The sequence below is a fragment of the Saimiri boliviensis genome, chromosome 9, assembly GCF_048565385.1.
Source record: "Saimiri boliviensis isolate mSaiBol1 chromosome 9, mSaiBol1.pri, whole genome shotgun sequence".
Lineage (NCBI taxonomy): Eukaryota > Metazoa > Chordata > Mammalia > Primates > Cebidae > Saimiri > Saimiri boliviensis.
Window position 1 is genome coordinate 48,794,119 of NC_133457.1, and position 15,260 is coordinate 48,809,378.

At 41.8% G+C, this 15,260-nt stretch overlaps 1 protein-coding gene across 3 annotated transcripts in view; it reads right to left on the reverse strand.

Moving 5' to 3' along the window:
• The window catches only part of ZBTB38 (zinc finger and BTB domain containing 38), a 131,721-nt gene that overhangs the window by 81,179 nt on the left and 35,282 nt on the right, over nt 1–15,260 (reverse strand). For 2 of the 3 annotated variants that reach the window (XM_074405822.1, XM_074405818.1), the window contains exons 1-2: nt 7,334–7,783; nt 6,185–6,259 (exon numbers count right to left, since the gene is read on the reverse strand). The gene's annotated coding sequence lies outside the window, so the exon portion shown is untranslated. Of the gene's footprint in view, nt 1–6,184; nt 6,260–7,333; nt 7,784–15,260 lie in introns of those variants that run through there. The other variant, XM_074405819.1, reaches the window with a different exon arrangement.

The window sequence follows — 15,260 nt, forward strand, 5'->3', positions numbered from 1 at the left end:
GACCAAGATGGGCACTTGGACCCCTCACTAGGTCTAGGCTGCCCATGAGTGTCTTGAAGTATGGGCGTGAGGGCAGGTAAAAGCTCCTTGGCTGAGGTATGGGGTTGCTTCAGGAGTCAATCTTCTCATTGGTGCCTTTTGCCTCTTTCCCAAAGGTTGGATGACTCTGGGCCCTTTGTCTAATTCAACCTTTACCACTACATCTCTAAGTGACCACCAGGAAGTAAACATACCATTATGAGCCTCAGTAATTTCATGTGTATAATCTGGTTTCTTGATTACCTAATTAATACATCGTTTTACTACACTATGTCACAGTTAAAAAAAAAAATCTAAAAGTCAGAAGCCAAAAAGAGACTTCAAGTTAAATTCTGGTATAGATACACTAGCTCAGAGGTCCTTATTTATTTATTTTTTGTCTAATAAATGTTTGCCAACTGAATATTTTTTGAACTGAATGCAGCAAGTCAGTAGTTCTCAGGCATTAATGCAGAAGAATTAGGAGGGCAGATTAAAATACATATTCCCTGGCCTATCCTCAGAGCTTTTAATATCACTGGGGCCTATGAGCATGCATTTTGATATGAGAAACTAAGAAGGACCAAGGTTTTGAAATAGACACTGGTACCTTTCTAGAGGCCAATTCACCAATATGCATTAGAAACTTTAAAAATAATAGAACACGAAAGTCAATCAAAATGTCCAACAATAACATAAAATGGATACATCAAAATGTATCAGTGCAATGGAAACATAGCTATTAAAAATAATATTTTCAAAGGTCATTTAGTGATTTGGTAAAATGTTTATAACATCACTAAGTCGCCTCTGAAAACATGATTTTTAGGAGGCAGGCAGATCACGAGGTCAGGAGATTGAGACCAACCTGGCTACCACGGTGAAACCCCATCTCTACTAAAAATACAAAAAAATAAGCTGGCCGTGATGGCATGAGCCTATAGTCTCAGCTACTCGGGAGGCTGAGGCAGGAGAATCGCTTGAACCCAGAGGGCAGAGGTTGAAGTGAGCCAAGATTGCACCACTGAACTCCAGCCTGGGTGACAGAGCAAGACTCTGTCTCAAAAAAAAAAAAAAAAATGTTTACAACATAATGTTAAATGGGGACAAAAAAAAAAAATATATATATATATATATAATACCATCTCAATAAGTTTTAAAAGGAGAGAAGAATATATACAAGAAAAATTGGAAAAAATACATCAAACTGTTAATATTGAATTGTGGCTTGGTTGTTGGCTTGCTGAGCAATTTTAATTTTTTTACTTGATATTTTTCTGCATTTTCCAGATTTGGTACAATTGACTAGTTATGGCTCTTTTTATATGAAAAAAAAAACACAATAATTTTTTTTTTTTAAAGAAAAGAAAAGGAATCTGCCTTATGTCAAGAGAAACAAAGAAAGAGAAGTCTCTTAGAAATCCAGCCCAGCCACAGCCTGACTGCTGCCAGAGCTCTGACAACAGGGAGACAGTCTTGCACCTGAGGTCAATTTTAAGCTATTTCTTTTGTGAGGTACCTTGGAATAGTCAAAACCTAGGTAACTGGGTCAATGAGAAGGTCCTTTTCACCAGATACTATTTTCCTGCTGCATTTTAGGATGACAGCCTGTAGAATCTGGGAAACGAAGAGGAGTTTTCAGTTAGTTTAGATGACCTTTATTCTTGGGATGAGCTCATGTTTGTGGCCTCAGTATAATGCTTCACCCCCATCCCAACCCATAGCACTAAGCATGGTCTCACCCCATAGCGCATAAGACTGGTCTCATACTTGGTGCTAATGGGTTGGGTTTGGGGTAAGGGGTTATACTAATGCTCTTTTGGATAAAGATGAGGGCTCCACTCTCTCCACTCTTGCCTGGGAGGCACTTCCCAAGGTTAATGCCTCTATGGAGCAGGTTCCAAGCCTCCTGGTCCCAATGCACTGGGAGCCCCATAGAATGCCAGGAATCATCTTGTTCTGGCAGAGAGATGACTCATCCATCCTTCCTCAAAGATTTCAGTGAACTGCAGGTTAAATGTCCCTCTGAATAAGATCAGAAGCCTCTCAATAAGTCTGGCCTAGAATCAAACATGCTTTGGCTAGTTAGAAGTGGTGCTAAGACTCCCAGATGAAAGTTAATTTAGAAAGACAAAAAGTCTTTAAAATAATGATAATAACAATATCAAAAGTCAAAATACCAATACTGACCATAATTATGATGATTATTTTTTATCAACTTTTCTTTCTTTTTTTTTTCCCTCTGTTGCATGGGCTGGAGTACAGTGGTCCAGTCTCTCAGCTCACTGCAACCTCTGCCTCCTGAGTTCAACCAATTCTCATGCCTCAGCCTCCCAAGAAGCTGGGATTATTTTTGTATTTTTAGTGGAAGAATACATGCGCCAACAAGCTTGGCTAATTTTTGTATCTTTAGTAGAGACAGGGCTTCGTGATGTTGGCTGGGCTGGTCTTGAACTTCTGGCCTCAAGCAATCTGCCCACCTTGGCCTCCCAAAGTGCTGGGTTTACAGGCATGAGCCACCAGGCCTGGCCTTTATCAACACTTTTGACATGCACTTTTCAAAGCTGCCCAAATCATTTTGCATAGATCACCTACTTATTCTGACAGAGTCCCAGCATTCCATTTTCTAACAATACTATTTTGAGGTAGGAGGAAGCTTTAAAGTTCTGATGAAAACCAGCAGCTTCTTGAGTTAAAAACAAAACCCTGAAGTCTTCAGTGTGGTATTTTCCAACTTGGTTCTTGACAAGAAATTAGGGGATTTCAGTGTGAGAAATTATAAAGCCCTATTGCTATGAATTGTTAGGTTTGGTGAATATGATGTGGTATTTCTGCAAAACTCTCTAAGGGGAGTGACAGAACATCATGATGCTGACCCATGGCGAGAAGGGAGCTTGCACATCTGTGCTATGATAATTCTAAAACCTCAGGGATTAAAATACCCAACTCGTGTAGGAGCTGCCTGTGTGAAACTGTGTGCTCAGTCCACATCTGCTCATCATGGCTCAACAAGGCCAGGCTCAGATCTTTAGATGACCTAAGCTCTGAAAAGTTTATAACGGCTCCAATTTGAATTATTACTCCTATGTGAAATTAAAATGGAAAAGAAAATAAAAGATAAAATTAAGGTTAAGGAAGCTCAAGAAAGTCTAACTTTTCCCAGGCTGTCTACTTTGATGCTTTTTTTGAAATGTCAAATATCAAAATATTTACAAAATGTGTGTTCATACACAGTCCGGCTTTGCTGGTGTTGTCTATGAGGTCACTCAGCATCCAGTGGTCACGGGGATCTGTAGCTTTCTTTCAAACACCAACTGTTGACAGTAGTGAAATTCTGGTACCTGATGTGGTGGTCTCACTCCCCTTCCTGTAGTACCATGCAGCTAGAAATTAGAAATCAGGAGGCTGGCCCCCTCCCCCAACCCTAAAACCATTCATATGTCAACTCCTGCATACTTAGTGCTTTGAAGAGTCATAGCAGATGGCAGTTGAAATTAGCAAGCTGTGATTAGCCATTCTCCCACATGAATGGACCCTGACACTGACTGAGACCTTTGGCTCTGCCCTTTCTGAAAGACTCTGTTAGGCTAGGACTTCCAGCAACAGATCATTCCCATTTAGCTCCTGTTTTTGAAATATGGCACATATTCTTAACACTTATACTCCTTCAGCTGCGCCTTCTAGCAGGCACTGTATTCTCCATTCCCATTCAACCTGGTCTTTTTATTTTTTTGAGATGGAGTTTTGCTCTTGTTGCCCAGGCTGGAGTGCAATGGTGCAATCTTGGCTCACTGCAACCTCTGCCTCCCAGGTTCAAGCAATTCTCCTGCCTCAGCCTCCCAAGTAGCTGGAATTACAGGCATGTACTACCACGCCTGGCTAATTTTTTTTTTTTTTTTTTTTTTTTTAGTACAGGTGGGGTTTCACCATGTTAGGTTGGTCTTGAACTCCTGTCCTCAAGTGATCCACCTGCCTTGGCCTCCCAAAGTGCTGGGATTACAGGCATGACCAAAGTGCTAGGATTATAGGCGTGAGCCACCACACCCAGCCCAACCTGGTCTTATCATTATTTTATACCACTAGCCCAGCCAGCTCCTCACTCAATAGATACTTTCAGTTCCCAACAACTTGGAAAGACAGACTTTCAGAGGCTGAAGTATTTTTGCAACAACTCAACTTGTTATTCTATTCCATTCCTCCTCAGCTCCATCCTGATGTGAGGGGACTGGGCAGAGGGTAGGCAGCAGTAACAGGAGGGTAGGCCAGGCATCAGGCTGTGACAGATATCTGAGAAGCTGTGGCAAATTGGCCAGTAACAGGCATCCCCACACAATAGACAGTACACGCTCTTCAGGGTGTGGATGTGGGTGCCAGAGAGGTCAAGTCCAGGGGCAAAAGTCAATCAGAAACCAGTGTGTTTAGTCAGATATTGACACAACTAGAGAACTAGGTACCAGGCAGCTCAAGCAAAGACTTGAGTTCATTTTTATTTGATACTTTTAAATTGGGGCCTCACAAAGCACCCATCGTATGTTTTCTATTTACTGGTAAGGGGAATACTGCACCAACATCAACAATGGTTAGAAGGCCACATAAAATGTTAAACTAGTTAAAAGTTCTCCATGTAGAGCTTACAACTTTACCACTTATTTCAGTAAATGTTTTTAAACTTTTCCTGAAAACAAAAAGCTAGACTTATATATCACATCCTTTGGGGTAGCATTCATAGCCCCAGTCTGAGACTTTTTAGTGTACATTTAAATGTAGACTAAATGAGACTAAATAGCCTCAGGCTGGGGCCATGAATGCTATCATTCATTCTTGGCTGAGCACTGTGGCTCACTCCTGTAATCCCAGCACTTTGGGAGGCCAAGGTGGGTGGATCGCTTGAGCCCACGAGTTTAAGACAGCCTGGGCAACATGGTGAAACCTTGTTTCTACAAAACATACAAAAATTAGCCAGGCATGGCGATGGATGCCTATAGTCTCAGCTATTTGGGAGGATCACTTAAGCCTGAGAAGTTGAGACTGCAGGGAGCCATCATCGTGCAACTGCACTCCAGCCTGGGTGACAGAGTGAAACCCTGTCTCAAAGAAACAAAAGTTGCTTTAATAACTTGGTTTAAAGGTCTCATAAACCAAATTATTAGAGAAACCTCCCCCCGCCATCAAGTGTCCCAAGACCTGGAGCAGATCAGGTAGGATACAATTCCAAAGCCTCCAGGAGCAGAGAAAACTTCAAGCTAAGGAAGTCGAGAGCTTTTCTATAGACCACTGGGGCTCATAGTTGGGGGGAGCAGAATTCTGTCACAATTCCAACTAATATAACTAGATCCAGGAAGGAGACAAAGCTGGTACAGTCCTAGACCAAAAGGACCCTGAGAGTAAAAATAAGGAGAAGAATGTCCTTCCTGGTTCACCGGCCATGGGCAACATAATGGCGCTCTCATAAAGGCTCAGGGTCATAATGGACAGAGGTGTTGAGATATCTCTCATCCACTGCTTCTTGCCCTCATGGCCAGATGTTCCCTAAGAGTGACAGTCAGAAAATCTAAATGTGGATAATTTTTTACTTCTCTCATTGTTTGTTTGGCAATTTTATCCTTGAGTGTCTCTAGGTTTCTTTATGCGCTGTGCCAGAGAAAACTATCTCTTCTTCAGAAACCCTCCAGAGCTGTGACCGCTAAGTGGCTGCCCCACCAAGGACTACATTTCCCAGACTCCTCTGTGGTTAGCTGTGGTCATGTGATGAAGTTTTAGCCAATGGAAATACCCACCACTTCCAGGCAGGGCCCATAGAAACCTCCCACGTGTGCCTTTTCCAAGCACTTTTCTTCCTTCACTAACCCTAGGCGACCTTGAAAACCACATGCTGCAGAAGGCAGAGCCCCTCTCTACTTGTCTCTGAATGAATGCACGAAAGAGAATTGCCCCACTGACCTGTACTGTTACATGAGCAAGAAATAAACTATTGTGTTTGAGCCGCTATAGATTTGGGGTTCTATTATAACAATTAGCCCGTCCTAATATCCTTTTTGATACAGCTGTTATCGTTGTATACAGAAATCTCTGTGCCCTTTACTCCTTTCTTTAAATCTTACCACAAACTAAAAAAAGAATTGGGAGACGTAAATTTAAGTAGCTGTTGGGGACAAATGACACTTACCAAATTAGTGGTCACGACATTCAGATCCTGGAGACAGAAGAATAGGAGTACAGCAGAGCCTCATTTCAAGACAACCTAATAAAGTAAAACATAAGGCCTTTAAAACAGATATTTTAGTGTGTGATAGTTAATTTCCAACAGGAGTTGTCCGTTTACAAAGGAATATGGCACTGTTTTCCAGTAAATGACAAGCTTCCCCGCTGCCTTTAAAATAAGACTTACACCTCCCCGCTCCCAATTATTTTAACATAGAATTTCTGAAGAACAGATCTCCTCTGACAATGTCAGCTATACTAAGACTAGATGCTGACTCAGGGGATGACTTTAGAAGCTAGGAAAATCAGGGTATGATTTCTATGCCTATGTGCTGTTCTCATGTCCACGTCAAAACTTTTCTCTTGGAAACTTAAGTTTCTTGGGTAAGAACTTCCAGAGCTTGCAAAATTATAGGCTTTGCAAAGAAGTACGAGTCTTTAGACAAAGTTAAAACTGACACATTATGATGTGTCTTTGTGTTTAATATCATCCCAGATACGAAGGCACAAGTAGGAATGAAAATAAGTCCTCTGTAAATAGGGCGATAAGACAATGCAGGTTCATACACAGAACAATGAGAAACATGCTCAGTAAAGGCAGCATGGCTGTGTATATCTTTTTACCAGGGCTGCCATCTTTTACCAGGTTAAGTGTGAAAATTGCCATTTGATGGCACAGGGCACTTATCTGCCTAGAACAGGGTTTATTTTTGTGTCTGATTGCTCAGTATAATAACTAGGAAGCAAATAACCCAGAACTCTGAACAAACGCTCTGAACAGTCTGAAACAGAGTACGTGGGTTAGGGGAGGAAGAGGAGGCAAAACAAAGAGGATGGACAGGGAAAGGCATCAGTTGGACCATTCTCCCCAGGGTTTCCATCTTAGTATCTTTTTTTTTTTTTTTTTCTTCCTTTTGCATTCTTTTCTGGTCCTATGGAGAAGAGATATCAGATCCCTTTGGGGCCATATTTACAGGGTCTCCCAAACGCAGTCCCTACTCCCAACTATGGGCTGGGGCCTGCTAAGCTGCAGGTGTCAGGGAACAAGATGGCGCCCTACAGTGAAGGGCACCGAATTGCGGGGGTTGGGGGGCAAAAGTGGGCCTTCACTTACTCGGAGGCGCTGGCTCCTCTGAAGCCCAGACGCTGCCAACTCCCTGGGCTCAGGAGTCACAACCGCTTTCGTGCTCTGTGTTCTTCACTTCTGTCGAGATCAGCTCCACATATTTTTCTGATGATGTCACCCATTCTGACTTCCTACATTTTGAAAGCGGATCTACAAGTAAAACCTTTTGTGAGGCTTAAAAAAAAAAAAAAAAAAGAAGAAAAGAAATGAAAGATGTGCTGTAGGGAGATGGAGAGGAGGAAAAAGGCCGTTGCCTCTTTATTTTGAGATTTGCTGCAGCTGCGAGTGCCACTCCCCAGCTAGTTTCCTGGCTTCAGAGGGAGGCCGGTGGCCGGGCGTGGGTGACGTCAGGGCCAGGCCTGAGTCATCGCCAGCGGCCCAGCCTGGCTGCCCTGCCACTCGGAAGGGGACAAAAGGAACCTTTGATGTCCAGAGGCCCTCCTCTCAGCACACTCGCCGGCACAGACTAACAGGCCAGGAGAACATTCCTGCCACCTCCCCACCCCCCGGCCGCCCTTCCTACTTCCGGAACAACCCCAGATAGATTCAACAAGGCCTCTCCAAAGAACATCACCCTCCTGCATGGCAAAGGCATGGCCACGCTCTGTCAAAGACAGAAGCAGCGACAAAGAAGAGGATGTTTCCCTGGGGAGCTCTCACTGCTCCTCTGCCATCCCCCTTCTTCCGTGTGGTGCCCACCTTACTCAAGGAGTTGCAGTGGAAAGAGATGCGGAAAGGTGGAAGGTACTTTGGTCACCATCACCAGGCAGCTCCCGGTGGTCAGTGTCTATTCTCCTCTGCCTCCATGCTGTGGCCCTGGACTTCGCTCCCTGCCCTGGGTGCTAACATGAACTAATTCTTCTTGGGTTTAAGACATGACCACTCTTTAAAGGGGATATTTATATCCCAGTGCCTGGCATGAGGCTTGGTAAATACATGATGAATGAAGGAATGATAACTGTAAAATAAAATAGTAGAGACCATAATATTGACTACTTAGAGTGAACAATATTCAAGCCTCTGTGCTTTATGAAGACTACTTCATTTATTGGTATTATCACAACAAAGAAGCTGTGAGATAGGTACCATTAATATTCCTAATGCTATAGAGGAGAAAATGGATACTCAGAGAGGTTAAGACACTTCTCTAAAGCCTCACAGCTAGTTAGTTCGTGGCAGAGCCTGGATCATCTAACCTCACATCCTGTTTTCTTAATCATGGTGCAGAGTAGCTGGAGTGAATGAAGAAATATTGACCAATGGCACCCTGGCCAGGAGAAAGGAGACAAGGATAAGGATGGGACTTGAAACCAAATCCTGCAAGGAAACAGTGAAACAATTAGGAATGTTCTGGCAACATGGGCCTCAAACCTTTTTATTGCGTCAACACCAGGTCTGAGGTTTGGCAAGTGGGTGGGTTACTCAGCGTGGCCAGAGGCGCGAGTCAGTCATGAGGTTCAAGGGGGGATGAGAACCAGGGAGGTTGGATGGATGCAGGCCTGTGGCATGTGGTAGATGCAAAATCTGAGAGCCATGGCGGACAGACTAGCTCAGCGGGGGACAGAGTACCTTGGAGGGAGTCAGAGTCCACGCTTGTCTTTGTTGCCTTCTGGCCTCATGGATGTGGGTGGGAGGGTCAGTGAGATTAAAGGGATACATCTGGGGCAGACACGAAGGCTACAGGAAGAAGCACATGACGGCACTCCCAAAGACTCCAGACTCGGAAAAAGGGTCGCAATTGGGGTGTGGTTTTAAAGTGCAGGAGGGACTAGAAGGAACAGGAAACAGATTTGGATCTGACAATGGTGGTTACTTTCTACTCTTTGTGCCCTCCTACCAGGAATTAGTTGCCTTTCTGGGCCTGAGGGAGAGTCCTGCCAATGGCTGTGGGCAAGCAAAGGCGAGGAGGGGTGGCAAGAGAGAACATCTGCTTACCAGGGTATCTGGGCCCAGCATAAGAATGACCTATGAGGTAGCCTCTGTGGTTTATGATTCTGTGGTTTGTACTGTTCCATGATTCTCTGAGAGTAAATGTCTCATTCTAAAAGGAAGACAAAACCAGGAATTTCCAGCCCCTTGTGGAGGGGTCTGGGAGGTTTGGGTGGCCTCCTCAATAACACATCCACTGCTTTCCTTCCCACTGTGGGTGGTGTGTCAGGTCACAGAGACCCCTCTCCCTGGCTCAGGCAACCTATGCCTCTGATGCCTGGGACATTGTGTAGTTCTACCTTGTTCCTGGGAGCTCTGCCAGTTGCCACTCTGAGGAATTGCACTTGTTCCATGTAGTTTGAATCCCTAGGTAGGTGGAGTTTCTAGAGGTGAATTTCATAAGAGAGAAAGCCACATGCTTTTAATCAAGGGAGCAGCAGCAACTGATCAGGTTCACTGTCAGTGTCTGCACACAGCCTGATCTTGGGCTGAGGAAAGTGCTTGAAGTTCCAGGCATTTTTGGCAGAAGATGTGTTTATTCTTTTCTTCCTTCTCTGCAGAAAATGCCTCTGGGCACCTCCCTGCTCTGCTTCCCCAAAGACTCAGTGGCCTTGCTTGCTTCATATACACAGGTATTTATTTCTCTAATAAGATGAACAGAGGCTGATTATTTCTTTACCCTACTTCCTATCAGTTTAATGTAAATAGAAAAATAAAGAAGCAGAAATGGTCAGTAAACTTAAGTGAGACACAGATTCTTGGGTTATATGCTCTGGGTTTGATTCTAACAGTGAAAATAAAATCAGAGAACTGAGAAAAATATCCATTTAGATACAGAGAAGTAAGTACAATGGCACTTCCCTAGCCTCTACCTGAAATGGAACATCCTCCTCCTTTGCTACAGCAAATGCAGTTAAATGCTGGTAATTAAAACAAAACAAAACCTTTATGGAGGCAAGGAATTCCTTGGAAGATTTGTCTATACTTGTTGCCTTCAATTCTCTCATTTCATTCCCTCTCTTTCAAAAAAAATTGATTAAGGTTTAATTTACATACCATAAAGTTCATCCACTTAAAGTGTACAATTCAATGGACTTTAGTGTATTTCAGAATTGTGTAATTTGTAATCTGTTTTTTTGTTAACATTTTTTGTCATCCCCCACAAAAACACTATGCCTAATAGGTATCACTCTTTTTTTTTTTTTTTTTTTTTTGAGACGGAGTTTCGCTCTTGTTACCCAGGCTGGGGTGCAATGGCGCGATCTCGGCTCACCGCAACCTCCGCCTCCTGGGCTCAGGCAATTCTCCTGCCTCAGCCTCCTGAGTAGCTGGGATTACAGGCACGCGCCACCACGCCCAGCTAGTTTTTTGTATTTTTAGTAGAGACGGGGTTTCATTATGTTGACCAGGATGGTCTCGATCTCTCGACCTCATGATCCACCCGCCTCGGCCTCCCAAGGTGCTGGGATTACAGGCTTGAGCCACCGAGCCCGGCTAGGTATCACTCTTCATTTGTCCCCACCTATCAGCCCTAGACGACCACTCATCTAGTTTCTGTCCCTATAGATTTGCCTCTTCTGGACATTTCCTACAAATGGGATCATACAATATATAGTTCAAATATTTGTCCTCTCCAAAACTCATGTTGAAATTTAATCTCCAATATGGTAGTATTGAGAGGTGGGGGCTTTCAGAGGTGACAAATCCACTCATGGATTAATGGATTAATTGGTTAATGGAATAATAGGTTATCATGAGAGAGAGACTTGGGGGTTTATATTAAGAGGAAGAGGGACCTGAGCTAGCACTTTCAGTCTGCTCACCATGTAATGTCCTGTGTCACCTTGGGACTTGGCAGAGAGTCACCACCAGCAAGAAGGTCTTCATCCAATATGATCCCTAGACTTTGGACTTCTCAGCCTTCATAACTGTAAGAACTGAATTCCTTTTTTTTTCTAAATTACCCAGTTTCAAGTGTTCTGTTTAAGCAACAGCAAATTAACTAAGGCATAGAATATTTTAGTATTTCATTCCTTTGTATGGCCAAATAATATTCCAAAATGTGTGGGTGTACAACATTTTGTTTATCCAAATCTCAGTTGATGAACACTTGAGTTGTTTTCACTTTTGGCTGTTATGAATAATGTTGCAATGAACATTCATGTGCAAGTTTTTTTGTGGACATGCATTCATGTCTCTTGGGTAGACACAAAAGAGTGGGATTGCTGGGTGATATCATACTATGTTTAACATTTTGAGAAACTGTCAAACTGTTTTCCAAAGTGCTGCATCATTTTACATTCTCACTAGCAATTTCTGAGGGTTCTGATTTCTCCACATCCTTGCCAACACTGTTATTGTCTTTTTTATTATAGCCATCCCAGTGGGTACAACATGGTATCTCATGGTGGTTTTGAATTGCATTTAACAAATGAATAATAATGTTGAGTGTGTCTTCAGGAGCTTATTGGTCACTTTTATATCTTCTTTGCAGGACTGTCTATTCAAATCCTTATCTTTCAAACTGGGCTAATTTTTTAAAAGTTTTTGAGTTTTAGGGATTTTTTTTATATATCCCAGACACAAATCCCTTATCAGATATATATTTTACAATATTATCTCCCTGTCTATGGTCGTCATTTTATTTCTGGTTGTTGTTATTTGAAGCATAACAGTTTTCAATTTTGATGAAGTCCAACTTACCAATCTTTTCTTTCATCACTTATATTTTTGGCATCATATTTGAGAAAACATTATCTCAAGGTCATAAAGATTTACAAGGTCATAAAGATTTACACCTGAGTTTCTTCTAAGAGTTTTATAGTTTTAGTTCTTACATTTAGATCTATAATACACTTTAAATTAATTTTACTTATGGTATGAGATAGGGATGCACATTCATTCCTTTCATGTGGTTATCTGGTTGTCCTGTAACCATTTGTTGAAAATATTATTCTTACAATAATTCTGTACATATAAAACTATTCTAAAATAAAGAGTTTATTTAAAAAATAGTTTATTATTTCCCCTATTGAATTGTCTTCGCCCCTTTGTCAAAAATCAACTGACCATAAATATTAATATTTATCCTTGGACTCTTAATTCTGTTCCATTGATTTAGATATCCATTGTTATGCCAGTACCACACTATTTTGATTACTGTTGCTTCATATTATGTTTGGAAATTAGGAAGTGTGAGCCCACCACCAGCTTTGTTCTTTTTCAAGATTGTTTGGCTATTCTGGACCCCTTGTATTGCTATATGATTTTTAGGATCAGTTTCTCAATTTCTGTAAAAAATCTAGCTGGGGTTTTGATAGATGTAAAATTGTACCAGCAGATCAATTTTGGAAGCAATCCCATCTTAGCAATATTAAGTCATCTGATTCATGAACCTAGGAAGACTTCTCATTGATTTAGATCTTTAATTTATTTCAGCAATGTTTTGTTGTTTTCAGTGTACAAGTCTTGCAACTCTTTTGTTAAATTTATTCTCAAGTATTTTATTAACTGATATTGTTTATACTGGGAATCATCTATGCTCTTGAACTTATGAATTGTGCTTTCATGATCAAAAGTCTTAAGTCCCAGTCCTGGTTTCACTATTTATTAGCTGCCCACAATTACTTAGACTGTATCAAGTTCTTTTTCTTCAACTGAAAAAAAAGGAAATACTAATATCACCTCATGGGTTTGTTATGCAGATTAAATAACATAATGCATATATAACCCTATTCAGACCATGACCCACAGGGTGCAGTCCTGGGGTGAGAGGAGGGGTTGCAGCCCAAGAAACCCAATCTAGTCACCAAAAGTAATGTCTAATTAACTCATATTAATACTTGTATTTCTCAAACATCACAAAGAGCCTCTTCAATACCCCTTAGCATTCTTTCCCCTCCTATCCAAGCCCCTTCCCACCCCATAGCTTCTGCCTTCCTTTCTTTCTCCCAAGCTCCCTAAAAGCTTTTTCTCGAGTCTTAATCAGCATTCCTCTGGTCCTTCTGCTTCTGTCCAGTTCTTCTTTTGATGGGGCAAAAAAGAGTTCAGACAAAGCCAGAACTCTTGTTAGTGGACAAGAAGAGAAGAAAATCAGGGAACACTTAATTTATGTCCTATCACTCATGTAAAGTGCTTAGTGCAATGTCTGACATACAAAAATGGCTCAATAAATGTTGAATTAAAAATGTTTTTTGTGGTGGTTACTTTATGTTATCTATATGTTATGTTAATGTGGGGTTTAGATCATAACCTCTGAGAATCCAGCCTAGAGGTTGCTACCCAATGGCCCAACCTCATTCATTCAAGTGAATTTTGAGAATCTGAATTTGGAATTATTCTATTTTCTTCCTCCTAAATCAAGCCTCAGAGAATTAGCCCTTGGAAAACTGTGAAAAGTTTATCTTTAGGGCTTCTTGAGTATTGTTTGGAGGCCACATCTGCTTCCTCCCTAGACCAGCCCCAGGACCCTATACACTTTTCCTCTCCATAAAATCTTCTAGTATAGTACCTTTAAGTGCAGATCAGGACTTGCCATGTAGTAGGTCAGCATCGGTTTCAAGTGACAGAATAAAATAAAACAATAGAAAAGATCTGAGTACATTATAACTAACACTTTTGTTTCAATTTTATAATATGTATGTGAGCTGGGTCTCTCTGTGAAACATATTTTCTATTGTGGTTCAGGGTTAAAATTTTTTTTTAAATTATTTATTTGTTTTTTCTCTTTTTTTTCTTCCTAGTGAATTTAAACCAGTGTTGACACAGATCCCTCACTTTCGCTAAGGTGTTTAAACAACTCATGAGAGCATAAAGTAAACCCCTCTAAGTGATCTGCCCACTTTGACAGGGATGGAGACCTTAAGCCCTAGGGATGAAGCTCTATCAGTAGTGAAGGATTCGGGGGCACTGAGGCTCTTACCTGTAATTTACAACACTTGGAGAAGGAGTATCTTCTGTTTGCTGTGTGGACCTACCCCCCGCCCCCATGCCACCCCACAGCCATTCCCTTCTCTCATTCCCACAAGATCTACACGTCCACACTTTGAACTTATGTGAGGTTTTCTATTTTTCAAGACTCTTTCACGTACTCCATCTCATTTGGTTTTCACAACTATTCTATGAAGTTGATGGGTGAGATGCAAGTCCTTGCTTGACCACTTAACATCCTGGGTGACCTTAACTTCTTAGCCTCAGTCTCCTCAGTTTGATTTATCTATATAAAACCAGAGAAGTCAAGAAATTTAGCCAACATCACACAGCCCAGAAGTGGCAGGACCAGGAAGAGAACTAGATTTTTTTACCTCCGAGCCTGATTGTCCTGCAGGCTCCCATTATGGAAATTCATATCTTTTTTTAGAGGCATGATTCATCTGACTACCTTACAAAGAATGTTTAAAAAGCAGAGAACATTTTGCTCTCCCCTCCCTGCCATATCTAAAAACACTGACTTTTATGGCACCAAGCACAAGACAAACAGCTCTTCATGTCTCATGGTGAGGGGTTATCACTCTCAACATCAAAGACTATTTATTTAAGGCTAGGGCTTGTCAGAAACAGAAACAAAGTCAAGAGGAGAGGAAAACAGTTCCCTGAGTGCTCTGTTTTTGTCCTTTGTGTAGCAGAGTGTCCCCTCTAGTGGCTCTGAAGGAAAATAGCTTCTGGAAAACACATTTACAGATTCGACATCGATGGAGTCAGAGATTTTGGGGCTTCAGGGGAACTTCAAGCACTTCGTTCTGTACTTCCTTTTATTGATGAGAAACTGGGGACAAGAGCAGTGGTTCTCAACCAGGGGTGCGTTTGCCCCCTGGAAAATGTTTGGCAACATCTGGAGGCATTTTTTTATTGCCATTTCAGGGGGTAATACTGTCATCAATGGGTAGAAGCCAAGAACGCTGTCAAACATCCTAGAATACACCAGACAGTTCCCCACACCAAACAACTATCTGGTCCACTATGTCAATAGTGCTGAGGTGAAGAAACT